The following is a 13,038-nucleotide window of genomic DNA, read 5'->3' as shown; positions in this document are numbered from 1 at the left end:
CTCCAGACCGTACAGATAGTTTTGATGTAGCTTAACAAAGATGAACCATTGGATTCGAATCACAAGTTATGATAAGTAAGTGTGAGTGGAAACACGTAAGAAGCACACGGACAGGAGCAGCACGGCGAAGACCAATGAATTAATATTGATAAAACCGGGACACTGGTCTCTCTTGATCCCAACCGAATATTTATATTTTAAACACTGTCGGCTGTGCTATCAGCAATTTGCCGCGAATGATTTGATGAAAACTGAACGTCTGGGTGCCTGGTTGCTTCCGTGGCAGTGGAAAGGAACCCATGCAACGCAGAATAGCGTATATTGCCGCAAGACTATTGGTCATGATATAAAGCCAGCAATGTGCTGCCACGAACTAACCCTACTGAATACTACCACGAACTAAGCACGAGAGGGCGACGCTCAGTAGTTTTGTAATCCCCGGTCCTAGCACACTGTTCGCATCCTCTGAATGTGAAAGGTCCCTGCTGCCAATATAAGCAGGGAGAGGAATGCCGACGCTCGCTTAGACCTTTCAGCCGAGGTACTGTTCTGCCCGCCCAGCACAAGTTGATGTTAGTGGGGTTGGGGCAGGCGTCTGATCATCTGAGATGTCATGTCTATGTCAACAGCCGTAGCCTTGGCGTGCGTTTTTGAAACCAACGGTCACTTGGTCTTCTGCGGTTCTACGCTTTTTTTTACGTCATTTTCACGAGTTTATGAATTAATTGATAGGTGAATCCAGAAATTTCTCCGTGACCACCATCTGATAATCCTTTACTAAGGTAAGCTGTCTTTGGTTGCAGACGGCTTGAGAAAATTACTTCCAAAGTATAATTAAGTTAGTTAAATTCATTGTCATTTTAATAAAGGGACGTGCCTACTACCACTGACGTAATCTTACCAGCAACCCGAATATGGGGCTGGACCAGCCGTTTTAATTTTATGTTACCCCTCTAGTAGCATAGGGACTCGACTGGACCACTTTAGAGGGTGACACTTACTCTAAACGTCTCTGGAAATTCTCTTTGCTACAGTCCACCAGGAGGTTAATTCCTTCAGTTCCATCTGCAGTAACTAAAATGCAGCTCACGTTAGATGCCCACACCTGTGACGCTCGGAATTCGATGCTAGAGTTCTCTTGCGTCAAACACTCTAACCCGAATGACCCCTATTTCTTCCACCTTGAGTGCCATTTCGGCTCTGCAGTAGAAAACGCGTAAACTATTTAGTTATCCAGTCGCACACAACAACTTGTCCACCTGCCAAATGAGAGGAGCCAATGAGACATAGAGAAACTGACTGTTTGTAATCCTCCTCTGATGATACCTGGCGGAAACTCCACAAAACATTACTAGAGTGAGAATAAGTAATGAGCAAGAGAGACAATGCGTTATTACGTCATACTTTGGGTTGGTGGTAGCTTGATGGGGAATTTGGATCACTGTAGAAAAATGCATTGCATTGGATCCAAAAAGAGCGTTTCCATTTTCACTATGTGGCTCAAGACGAGTCTGAGCATCCACCGCTGAAAATTATTCGTTCTACCCCACCTACGCTATGTCACCAAAAGTATCCGGATATTAGGTGCATTGTGCTGCCACCTACTGCCAGGTACTCCATATCAGCGACCACAGTAGTCATTAGACATCGTGAGAGAGCAAAGTGGTTCGAATGGCTCTGAGCACTATGTGACTTAACTTCTGAGGTCATCAGTCCCCTAGAACTTAGAGCTAGGTAAACGTAACTAACCTTAAGACATCACATACATCCATGCCCGAGGCATGAATCGAACCTGCGACCGTAGCGGTCGCGTGGTTCCAGACTGAAGCGCCTAAAACCGCGTGAGAGAGCCGAATGATGCGGTCTGCGGAGCTCACGAACTTTAAAAGTGGTCGGGTGATTTGGTGTCACTTGTGTCATACCTCTGTGCGCGAGTTGTACACACTTAAATATTCGTAGGTCCACTGTTTCCGATGTGATAGTGAAGTGGGAATGTGAAGGGACACGTACAGCACAAAAGCATACAGACCGACCTCGTCTGTCGACTGACACAGACCGCCGACAGTTGAAGAGGATCGTAATGTGTAATAGGCAGACATCTATTCAGACATCACACAGGATGTCCAAACTGCTTCAGGATCCACTGCAAGTACTATGACAGTTAGGCAGGAGGTGAGAAAACTTGGATTTCGTGGAGGAGCGGCGGCCCATAATCCACCCATCACGACGATAAGTGCCAAATGACGCCTCGCTTGGTGTAAGGAGCTAAACACTGGACAATTGAACAATGTAAAAACGTTGTGTGGAGTGACCAACCACGGTACACAGTGTGGCGATCCGATGGGAGAGTGTGGGTATGGCGAATGCCCAATGAACGTCATCTACCAGCGTGTGTAGTGTCAACAGTAAAATTTTGAAGCAGTAATGTAATGGTGTGGTCGTGTTTTTCATGGAGGGGCTTGCACTCGTTTTACGTGGCACTATCACAGCACTGGGGTACACTGATGTTGTAAGCACCTTTTTGCTTCCCACTGTTGAGCAATTCGGGGCTCTCGACTGCATCTTTCAACTCGATAGAGAGCCTGTCCATAATGCACGGCCTGTGCCGGAGTGGTTCCACGACAATAACATCCCTGTAATGGACTGGCTAATGGACTGGCCTGAACTGAATCCTATAGTACACCTTCGGGATGACTTCGTGCCAGACCTCACCGACCGACATCGATACCTCTGCTTAGGGCAGCACTCGTGAAGAATTGGCTGCCATTCCCCAAGAAACCATCCAGCACCTGATTGAGTGTATGCCTGCGAGAGTGGAAGCTGTCATCAAGGCTAAGGGTGGGCAAACACCATACTGAACTCTAGCATTACCAATGGAGGGCGCCACAACCTTCTAAGTCATTTTCAGCCACGTGTCCGGATAGTAATGATCACATAGTGTATCTTGGCACCCTATAATGACCTTCGTTCGTGTCTAGTGCCTCAGTCGATAGTTAGCAAGCCGCCCGATGTGGCCGTGCGTTTCTAGGCGCTTCAACTTGGAACCGCGTGACCGCTACGGTCGCAGGTTCGAATCCTGCCTCAGGCATGGATGTGTGTGATGTCCTTAGGTTAGTTAGGTTTAAGTAGTTCTAAGTTATAGGGGACTGATGACCACAGATGTTAAGTCCCATACTGCTCAGAGCCATTTGAACCATTTTTGATAGTTAGCACGGTATTTGTATGTCACCTCATATCACCGAAGGAATTCAATACTATACTCTATGGCCAGGGAGCGTCTTCCCATAGAGTTTCTTCAGCCTGTAAATCGTGAGTGGCAGAGTTGACTCTGGGCCCGTGTGATGGATAAATCCTTCCTTTACGGGAAACTCGCCATAAACACGGGCTACTTCAGGCCTGAGACCAAGAAACTACATTTACGTTACTTATTGAAGCATTCATAAAATTCTCATACCCTGCCTCGATCATAAATCCCAGCTACTCTTGAGATCTGATGACGCGAATCGGAAAATACTGTCTTCTGCAACAGCAACTGATAATTATCAACGTCTCGCCCACTCCATTTCTAGTTAGAGGCGAAATTAAACGAGTAACATAAGCAGAGGTTGCAGTCTAACGACAAAGATGAAAAGTTCGTTCAGAGCTTTTAATAGCGATAGACACATTTAGGCACTGAAATGTATGAATGGCAGAAGGTGAAAATTGTGTAGGACTGGAACTTCAACTCGGATTTCCAGCTTTACACTAGCGGTCAGCTTCATCACATCGTCCGCCCGAGAACGCTTCCCTTCCCACCGAAATTCCCAGTACCATACGACAAAAAAGTTTCTTTTATGTTAACCTTTTCATGTTTAACATTCTCTGTTGTCTGGAATTTAACTGCAGTATCCATGATAATGTACTACGTATTGATGTAATGTTCGTGTAATTATCGGTGCACTTATTAAGTGGCACTTCCTTCCGGTATTTCCTTTCTGAAGCTCGGCGAAATTAATCTTCTGTTGCGCAACGTCCCTCTCTGGAGTACGTCGTAGGATATAACTCCAAAACAAATTAGATTCCTCGCAACAGATCGTTCGGAAGTTGTCTATGCAATTAGACCGCTCTAGATTGGAACCTGGTCGTACAATCCGCCCAACGAAAATCGCAAAAAGGAGAGAAACAGTTCTATGGTGAATAAAAATTCTCCTAGAAAAGTTCTGGCTGTGTGGAGATTCGAGGATATTGTACCAAAATCCATCAGTCCGAAAGTCGGAATTCATATACAAACTGTCAACTCAAATAAAATCAAAGTTACCTTTCCATGTTAAACAGTGGTCTATTTCCTACAATTTTTTATACATCAGGAATTAGCTTTCGTATATGACTTATTTGCACTATCAGTTCATAAACTTTTAGGATTACAAAAATTCACAAAATGGCTAATTTCTGACAATACATTCAGGTACACGTCCATCTAGTCGGATAGTTCACACAAGAGTAATGTCCTTTCTTTCACTGGGTATTGATATTCGCACAAGTCCGGAGAAAACCACTGAGCATTACAGATTACATAGTTTCTCTCTCACAGTCGCAAAAGTTTTCTATTATATATGTTTTCTTTTAACGAGGCGTAAAGATTTGAGTATCAATGCTATCTATGTCAATCTTTGTAATGTCCTAGAACTGTGATTTCAGAACTTCTCTCCGCATAGAGGTCAGGAATATTTGGGTAGGTGGTACATTACACTGTTTCTCACAACCGGAGTAGTGCTGTCTATCCACGAATTCCCATCTCGAAGTCACTGATTCAGTTAAGAGGTGGGACATAGTGACCATTCGCACTGCTACAAAGGATGTCGATTGTTGTCACTTTATACATATGATGCACTTTATGTCTGATCTCTTACTGGAATCGGCCGGCCTATGTGGCTGAGCGGTTCTAGGCGCTTCAGCCTAGAACTGCGAGACCGCTACGGTCGCAGGTTCGAAGCCTGCCTAGGGCATGGATGTGTGTGATGTCCTTAGGTTAGTTAAATTTAAGTAGTTCTACGTTCTAGGGGACTGATGACCTCAGATGTTAAGTCTCATAGTGCTCAGAGCCATTTGAACCATTTCTTACCGGAATCGGGGACCGCCAGATAGGGGGCTCAATGGTAGGTGGCGCTAGGCCGGTAGAGAGTAACGGATGGTGTACCATCGCATCCTAGTATTTCTTCCCTCTATGTGGCGCGAAGACAGGAGTCGATGGGTAGTGTTGGTTTGCCAGTAACGACCCACAGGCTAGGGTACTACCGCAACCTAATATTTCTTCCATCTATAAAAAAAATGTACTTATCACCAGCCTGTTACTTACTACTCATTAAATATGGTTTGATATTCCTGCGTGGGTTTAACATAATGAAAAAAATTTCAAGAACTCCTACAGCAAGTAATCCTTACAGCTGTACAAAAAATTATATACATCAGTACTGTGTAAGATTACTCTTAGTTTTCATGAATAACTGCTAAAAATTTCAATCAAGGACACTGGCTGCTTACCAACAAAACGTCCAAAGAAGCAAGCAGTTTTGTAAGCACGCCCAATATATGACGGCATCACCCATGTTCGTTTCCTCGTATTAAATCATCAGGCATATGGAACGAAAAAATAGTAGGTGTATATATAATATACAACACAGTAGGATAACAACTAACTAGTTTAGTTGTTTCACCTATTTTATTCTATTTTTTCGCATAGAAATGTAAAAATGTACAGTTTACGTTCGACGGATGGGGGCAGAGGGGTTGGGAAGTGAGAAGTTGCTGGGAAAATTTCAGACAGGATAATAGGCCAATTTTTTTTTTAATTTTTAACCAAGATTCCTTAGCAAACATTTTCACGATTCATCTTCATTTACTGAATTTAATAGACAAAAAATGAGTATCCATGAAATTAATAACAAGTAGAAATTTAGGTAACTGAGTTGGTTAAAAACCTTTGCCTCAAATATCAGTTAGAATATAAAAAATGAAAAAGAACATATTTAACGAGCTGTACTAATTAATAACTCTTGTTTCAAAACAATAAATTAGGTAGGTATACGTCTGATTCACTGCCATAACTGGCCGACTGGCACCTTGGAACGGTAATAGTAAACGAACAGGGTAACAATATTACTGTAACAGACGGAAAGCAACAGGATTAAAAAGAACATTTAGAGCGTTGAAAACATTAATTTAAGCACTAATCAAACCTGGCCAATAAAAGCACAGGAGATGCACGAACACATCTGGCTGACTTTAAAACATTTCAAATTACGGTACAATACAATCAAAGCTAGTTATGTATGTGTGCTGTTAACTTTATTCTGCTTGAGTCTCTCAGAATCAATATATCTGAAAAGAAAAAATAACTGCAGCTAATTTAAAAGAATTCAACAGCTGAGGTAATAATGGTACTAAAAGAAACATAATATTCAGCCGTTATCATGGGATTCAGAGGAACACCTGTATGTATTACTACCCAGAACTAATCACACTGGTGAACACGAACACCAAGTGTCTCCATCACCGACAGCAACAAAGCGTAATACCATTCTCCGGTGAGATCCAAAGTGACAATGACTGACGTAAGGTTCTCGCCAAAATATTTTTCCTCTGTGACCGTCGGTGAATAACAAAGATTTCAGGATCGCAGCTGTCATGTGAAAATGTTGATACACTCGGCCTAACTTTCTTCTTAAGACGCTTCTCGAGGTTCACAGCCATGCCTGGAATCTAGGAAATGCACTAGAAACAAAAGCATCAAGTGGAAACATCCCACATGGTTACAACCGGGAACGATCTCGCCAAGCAGCACATGTAAACCATAAGCACACACACTTTTCTACTTTCTTCACCACACAACTGCACTAACGAGCACGACATTTCCTTTTATGACGTCATTTGTTGTTTGACCTGTCTGGGCAAGGAACGCAAACAGGTACGCACAAGTCACAATCAAGTCACACTCAATCCCGCACGCTCACAGGGTTCAATGTTCGTTGGATGAAATTCTTTTTTACACTTCCTCCCGTGCCGAGACTTTTTGTACGCTGAAAAATAGATATACTTACTGGCATACCTGAATATTTGTCCCAATATTTAATTAGAAGCTAAAACGAACCCAAGAGCATCTTTGTTAAGAAGTAAACGTAGATCTGCAGTTCTACTGCGAAAGGAGTCCGGTGTTATTGGAATAAAAGTCGCACCACGATGATCAAAGAAGCCGTTACCCATTCATCATAACAAAATCTAGCTATACAGAAACGTTGGCAGTAACTAATTTAAGGTCGCTATATAAATGTTCCAAGCCCGCCCGACTTCAATGTTATCGCAGCAATTCCCCATGACTTCTTCGTTCTTTGAAAATTTCTTCACGTTTTGTTTATAGATTACATGATAAACGTAGTGGATATAATTCATCTAGAACAAGAAGCTTACCTCCATCTCAAATTATATCAACAGTAAAGTAATCGAACATGTGGAACCGAGAACTGTCTCGTGACATATGTTATCCCAGAGCTAATGCGGTACGGTATCTTGTTTCCAGATTTTTGTTTGAATCGAAGGCTGCAAAATATGTAGGAAGCAATCTTTGTGCTGTAAGTAGGTTAGAATGTAGTCTAGAAAAATAATGTACAGCCAGTATATACCATTTTATGTTAGTGCGGCATAAATAAATATCAAATATAGGGCAACTAAGGCTAAATGGATGGAGAAGTAAGTGAAGAAGAAATGATCGTCGGAAGGACTCAATCAGCATATAGAAAAGTCAAAACAACCTTAGGTGTAATTAAAATCATTGATAGTAACACTAAGAACGCAATGGGAGGTCCATTGATAAAGGCAGCGAAGAGAGAAGGAGTACACTGGCGTGTTCTATGAGGAGGAGGACGTATCTGTTGACGTGGTATAAGATGAAATTTGAAGTCGATGAGGATGAAATACGGGATCCAGTTTTAGAGTCAGACTGTAAAGAGCTCTGGAAGACTTGAGATCGAAGAACGGAGAAGGGATAGACAACGTTCCATCTGCATTTCTAAAACCATTTGGGAAAGTGGCAATCAGACAATTATTCACGATGATGGGTAGAATCTGTGTGACTGGCGTCGTGCGATCAGACTTTCTAAAAAAATATCATCCACACAATCCCATAAATAGTTACGTGAGATAAGTGTAGACACTGTCGCATAATCAGGTTAACACTTCATGCGTCCAAGCTGTTCACAAAAATGGGAAAGAAATTGAGGTTCAGATAGACGACGATCAGTTTGACCTTAGGAAAGACAAAGGCACCAGGGAGGCGGTTCTGACGATGCACTTGTTAATGAAATCAAGGCTGAAGAAAAAATAAGACACGATCATAGGGTTCGTCAACCTAGAAAAGTGATCGGCAAAGTAAAATGGTGGAAGTTGTTTGAAATTCTAAGAAAAATAAAAGTAAGCCGTAGGGGAGGATGGATAATACAAAATTGTCCAAGGACCAAGATGTAACAATAAGAATGGAGGACAAAGAATGAAGCGCCCTGATCAAAAAGCTGTAAGAGAGGTATGCAGTACTTCGGTCGTATTGTTCAGGAAATGAAGTAGGAACAACAACAGAAATGAAAACAAGATTCCAGAGCGGGTTTAAACTTCAGTATAACAATGATAAGATTCGCTGATTAAATTGCTATCCTCAGTGAACGTGAAGAACAATTTAGGATCCGCTGAACAGAGTGAACAGTCTAATGAACACAGATTATGGATTCGGTTCAAAATGGTTCTAATGGCTCTGAGCACTATGGGACTTAACATCTGAGTTCATCAGTCCCTTAGAACTTAGAACTACTTAAACTTAACTAACCTATGGACATCACACACACCCATGCTCGAGGCAGGATTTGAGCCTGCGACCGTAGCGACCTTGCGGTTCCAGACTGAAGCGCCTAGACCCACTCAGTCACTCCGGCCGGCTATAGATCTACATCTTCATCTACATGATTACTCTACAATTCACATTTAAGTGCTTGGCAGAGGGTTCATCGAACCACAATCACACTATCTCTATACCGTTCCACTCCCGAACAGCGCGTGGGAAAAACGAACACATAATCTTTCTGTTCGAGCTCTGATTTCTCTTATTTTATTTTGATGATCATTCCTACCTATGTAGGTTGGGCTCAACAAAATATTTTCGCATTCGGAAGAGAAAGTTGGTGGCTGAAATTTCGTAAATAGATCTCGCCGCGACGAAAAACGTCTTTGCTTTCATGACTTTCATCCCAACTCGCGTATCATATCTGCCACACTCTCTCCCCTATTACGTGATAATACAAAACGAGCTGCCCTTTTTTGCACCCTTTCGATGTCCTCCGTCAATCCCACCTGGTAAGGATCCCACACCGCGCAGCAATATTCTAACAGAGGACGAACGAGTGTAGCGTAAGCTGTCTCTTTAGTGGACTTGTTGCATCTTCTAAGTGTCCTGCCAATGAAACGCCACCTTAGGCTCGCCTTCCCCACAAAATTATCTATGTGGTCTTTCCAACTGAAGTTGTTCGTAATTTTTACACCCAGGTACTTAGTTAAATTGACAGCCTTGAGAATTGTATTATTTATCGAGTAATCGGATTCCAACGGATTTCTTTTGGAACTCGTGTGGATCACCTCACACTTTTCGTTATTTAGCGTCAACTGCCACCTGCCACACCATACAGCAATCTTTTCTAAATTGTTTTGCAACTGATACTGGTCTTCGGATGACCTTACTAGACGGTAAATTACAGCATCATCTGCGAACAACCTAAGAGAACTGCTCAGATTGTCACCCAGGTCATTTATATAGATCAGGAACAGCAGAGGTCCCAGGACGTTATCCTGGGGAACACCTGATATCACTTCAGTTTTACTCGAAGATTTGCCGTCTATTACTACGAACTGCGACCTTCCTGACAGGAAATCACGAATCCAGTCGCACAACTGAGACGATACCCCATAGGCCCGCAGCTTGATTAGAAGTCGCTTGTGAGGACCGGTGTCAAAAGTTTTCCGGAAATCTAGAAATACGGAATCAACTTGAGATCCCCTGTCGATAGCGGCCATTACTTCGTGCGAATAAAAAGCTAGCTGCGTTCCACATGAACGATGCTTTCTGAAACCATGCTGATTACGTATCAATAGATCGTTCCCTTCGAGGTGATTCATAATGTTTGAATACAGTATATGCTCCAAAACCTTAACGCAAACCGACGTCAATTATATAGGTCTGTAGTACCCTTCTTAAACACTGGTGCGACCTGCGCAATTTTCCAATCTTTAGGTACAGATCTATTGGTGAGCGAACGGTTGTATATGATTGCTAAGTAGGGAGCTATTGTATCAGCGTAATCTGAAAGGAACCTAATCGATATACAATCTGGTCCTGAAGACTTGCCCGTAAAGGCGATTTGAGTTGCTTCGCAACCCCTAAGGTATCTACTTCTAAGAAACTCATGCTAGCAGCTGTTCATGTTTCAAAATCTGGAATATTCCATTCGTCTTCCCTGCTGAAGTAATTTCGGAAAACTGGGTTCAACAACTCCGCTTTGGCGGCACAGTACCATCCTCACTGCGCAGCGAAGGTCCTGCTTGCCGCTTGCGTACTTTACATACGACCAGAATTTCTTCGGATTTTGTACCAAATTTCGAGGCAATGTTTCGTTGTGGAACCTATTAAAGGCATCTCGCATTGAAGTCCGTGCCAAATTTCGCGCGTCTGTAAATTTTAGCCAATCTTCTGGATTTCGCGTTCTTCTGAACTTCGCAAACTTTTTCCGTTGCCTCTGCAACAGCGTTCGGACCTGTTTTGTGTACCATGGGGTATCAGTTCCATCTCTTACCAATTTATGAGGTACGAATCTCTCAATTGCTGTTGCTACTATATCTTTGAATTTGAGACACATCTCCTCTATATTTGCATAGATTTGCATAGATTGTGAGTAAACCGGCGTAAGACTAGGATAATGAGATGTAACAGAAATGAGAATAGTGAGATACTTTATATAAAAATTGGTGCTTAAGAGATTGACGAAGTTAACGAACTTTGATACCTTGGAAGCAAATTACGTATGATGGATGAAGCAAGATGAACGTAAAATGTGGCCCAGCACATGCAAGCAAGACATTCCTCTTAAAAGAAATTACTAGTATCAAACATTATCCTTAATTTCTTAGATTGTGTATTTGTAGCTCAGCATTATATAATAGTGAACCACGTACAGCGGAGAATCGAAGCGTTTAAGATGTGTTGCTTCAGAAGATTGTCGAAAACCAAGAGAAGAGGTAAGGTAAACAATGAGAGGGTTCTTCGCATAATCGGTGAAGGAAGGAACATGTGGAAAACACTGATAAGGAGAAGGCACACGGTGATAGGCCACATAATAAGTTATCAGGTAATAACCTCCATATTAGTAGAGGGAATTATAGAGAGTAAAAAATGTCTGGCTACGCATCCACACGCTCACTCGTGGTCCCCATGTGTCCTTGGATGCCATAACCAAAACTGTGTTCATTGCTGAACAGCAATGGCCCTGGTCACCCACCACGGGTGTACCAGGAAGACGTCTAGTTGCTTATGAGACTGGATTGTTGACAGCTTGGCGTCCGTACACCAATGTTAATCAGGGAGTGAAGGCTGGTGACAGACCAATTTCTCACAGAAATGAAGTTTCACAAACCAGCAGCAGCTACGCCATTGGTGTGGAACAGCTCGGCCGGAACGTGACAAAGTTATCAGCCGGGAGACAGCCAGCTGATCGTCATCATACTATTCGTTGCTTACAGTATCTCTCAACGTAGCGTAATTTTCGTTGATTGAAGGCGCAGATAGAATGGCGGCACGATTGCATACGCTGAGCCTATACACTATTATCTACGCACGCTGATACTCTACTGCCGTTGTCTTTGCGGGAGGTGGAGGACGAGTGGATTTGTTCATTACTCGTCCCATCAGGTTTCCTTGTTCGTTCCCAGGCTCCATGTCCAGCACGGGTCGCGGGACAAGCTCATATTTGCAACATGCGAGTTTTCGGCAGCCCGCACTTCACGCTTGGTCACAGTGTGTTGCGACGTCAGCTGCTCAATGCGCGGCGCGGTATCACAAACCAGTCAGGCCGGTGGCTTATTTGATTAGCACATCGGTCCAAGCTGACCTCTATTGTCTGGAAGCAGATGAAATAGAACTATCCGGGACGCCATATTCGATAAAAAAAGATTGTAGGATACTCCAAATCAATCGACGCGACACCGACCTGTTACTAAGATTAACAGAAATGTGATGATGATGATGATTATTGGTTTGTGGGGCGCTCAACTGCGCGGTTATTAGCGCCCGTACAAATTGCCAACCTTTGCTCAGCCAAATCACTCCACTTTCATGAATGATGATGAAATGATGAGGACAACAGAAACACCCAGTCGTCTCGAGGCAGCTGAAAATCCCTGACCCCGCCGGAAATCGAACCCGGGATCCCGCGCTCGGGAAGCGAGAACATGACCGTGAGATCACGAGCTGCGGACATTAACAGATAGACATGTGCACGTTAAAAAACTTAACGTACTAGTTACCTTTACCTATACGAATAAAGAATCACCTTAGATATCATTTGGCCGGCTAGAGTGGCCGAGTGGTTCTAGGCGCTACAGTCTGGAATCGCGCGACCTCTGCGGTCGCAGGTTCGAATCCTGCCTCGGGCATGGATGTGTGTGTTGTCCTTAGGTTAGTTAGGTTTAAGGAGTTCTAAGTTCTAGGGGACTGATGACCTCAGAATTTAAGTCCCGAAGTGCTCAGAGCCATTTGAACCATTTTTAGAGATCATTTGTTTTTAAGCGGATGACCATTTACAGTAAAACACCAGGAAACATGTGAATCAATAATTTTTTTTATTCCGATTACAATCGATATTAGGGAGAATATATGACTAAATTTCTAGGTGTAAATATGCAGACTGAAACTATGAACGAATATTTACGAGTTCCGGGATTGGAACCTGGGTCCTTTGCTCACTAGGGAGACGG

This window comes from Schistocerca piceifrons, chromosome 7 (genome assembly GCF_021461385.2).
Source record: "Schistocerca piceifrons isolate TAMUIC-IGC-003096 chromosome 7, iqSchPice1.1, whole genome shotgun sequence".
NCBI classification, from domain to species: domain Eukaryota; kingdom Metazoa; phylum Arthropoda; class Insecta; order Orthoptera; family Acrididae; genus Schistocerca; species Schistocerca piceifrons.
This window is presented reverse-complemented; position numbering follows the sequence as displayed.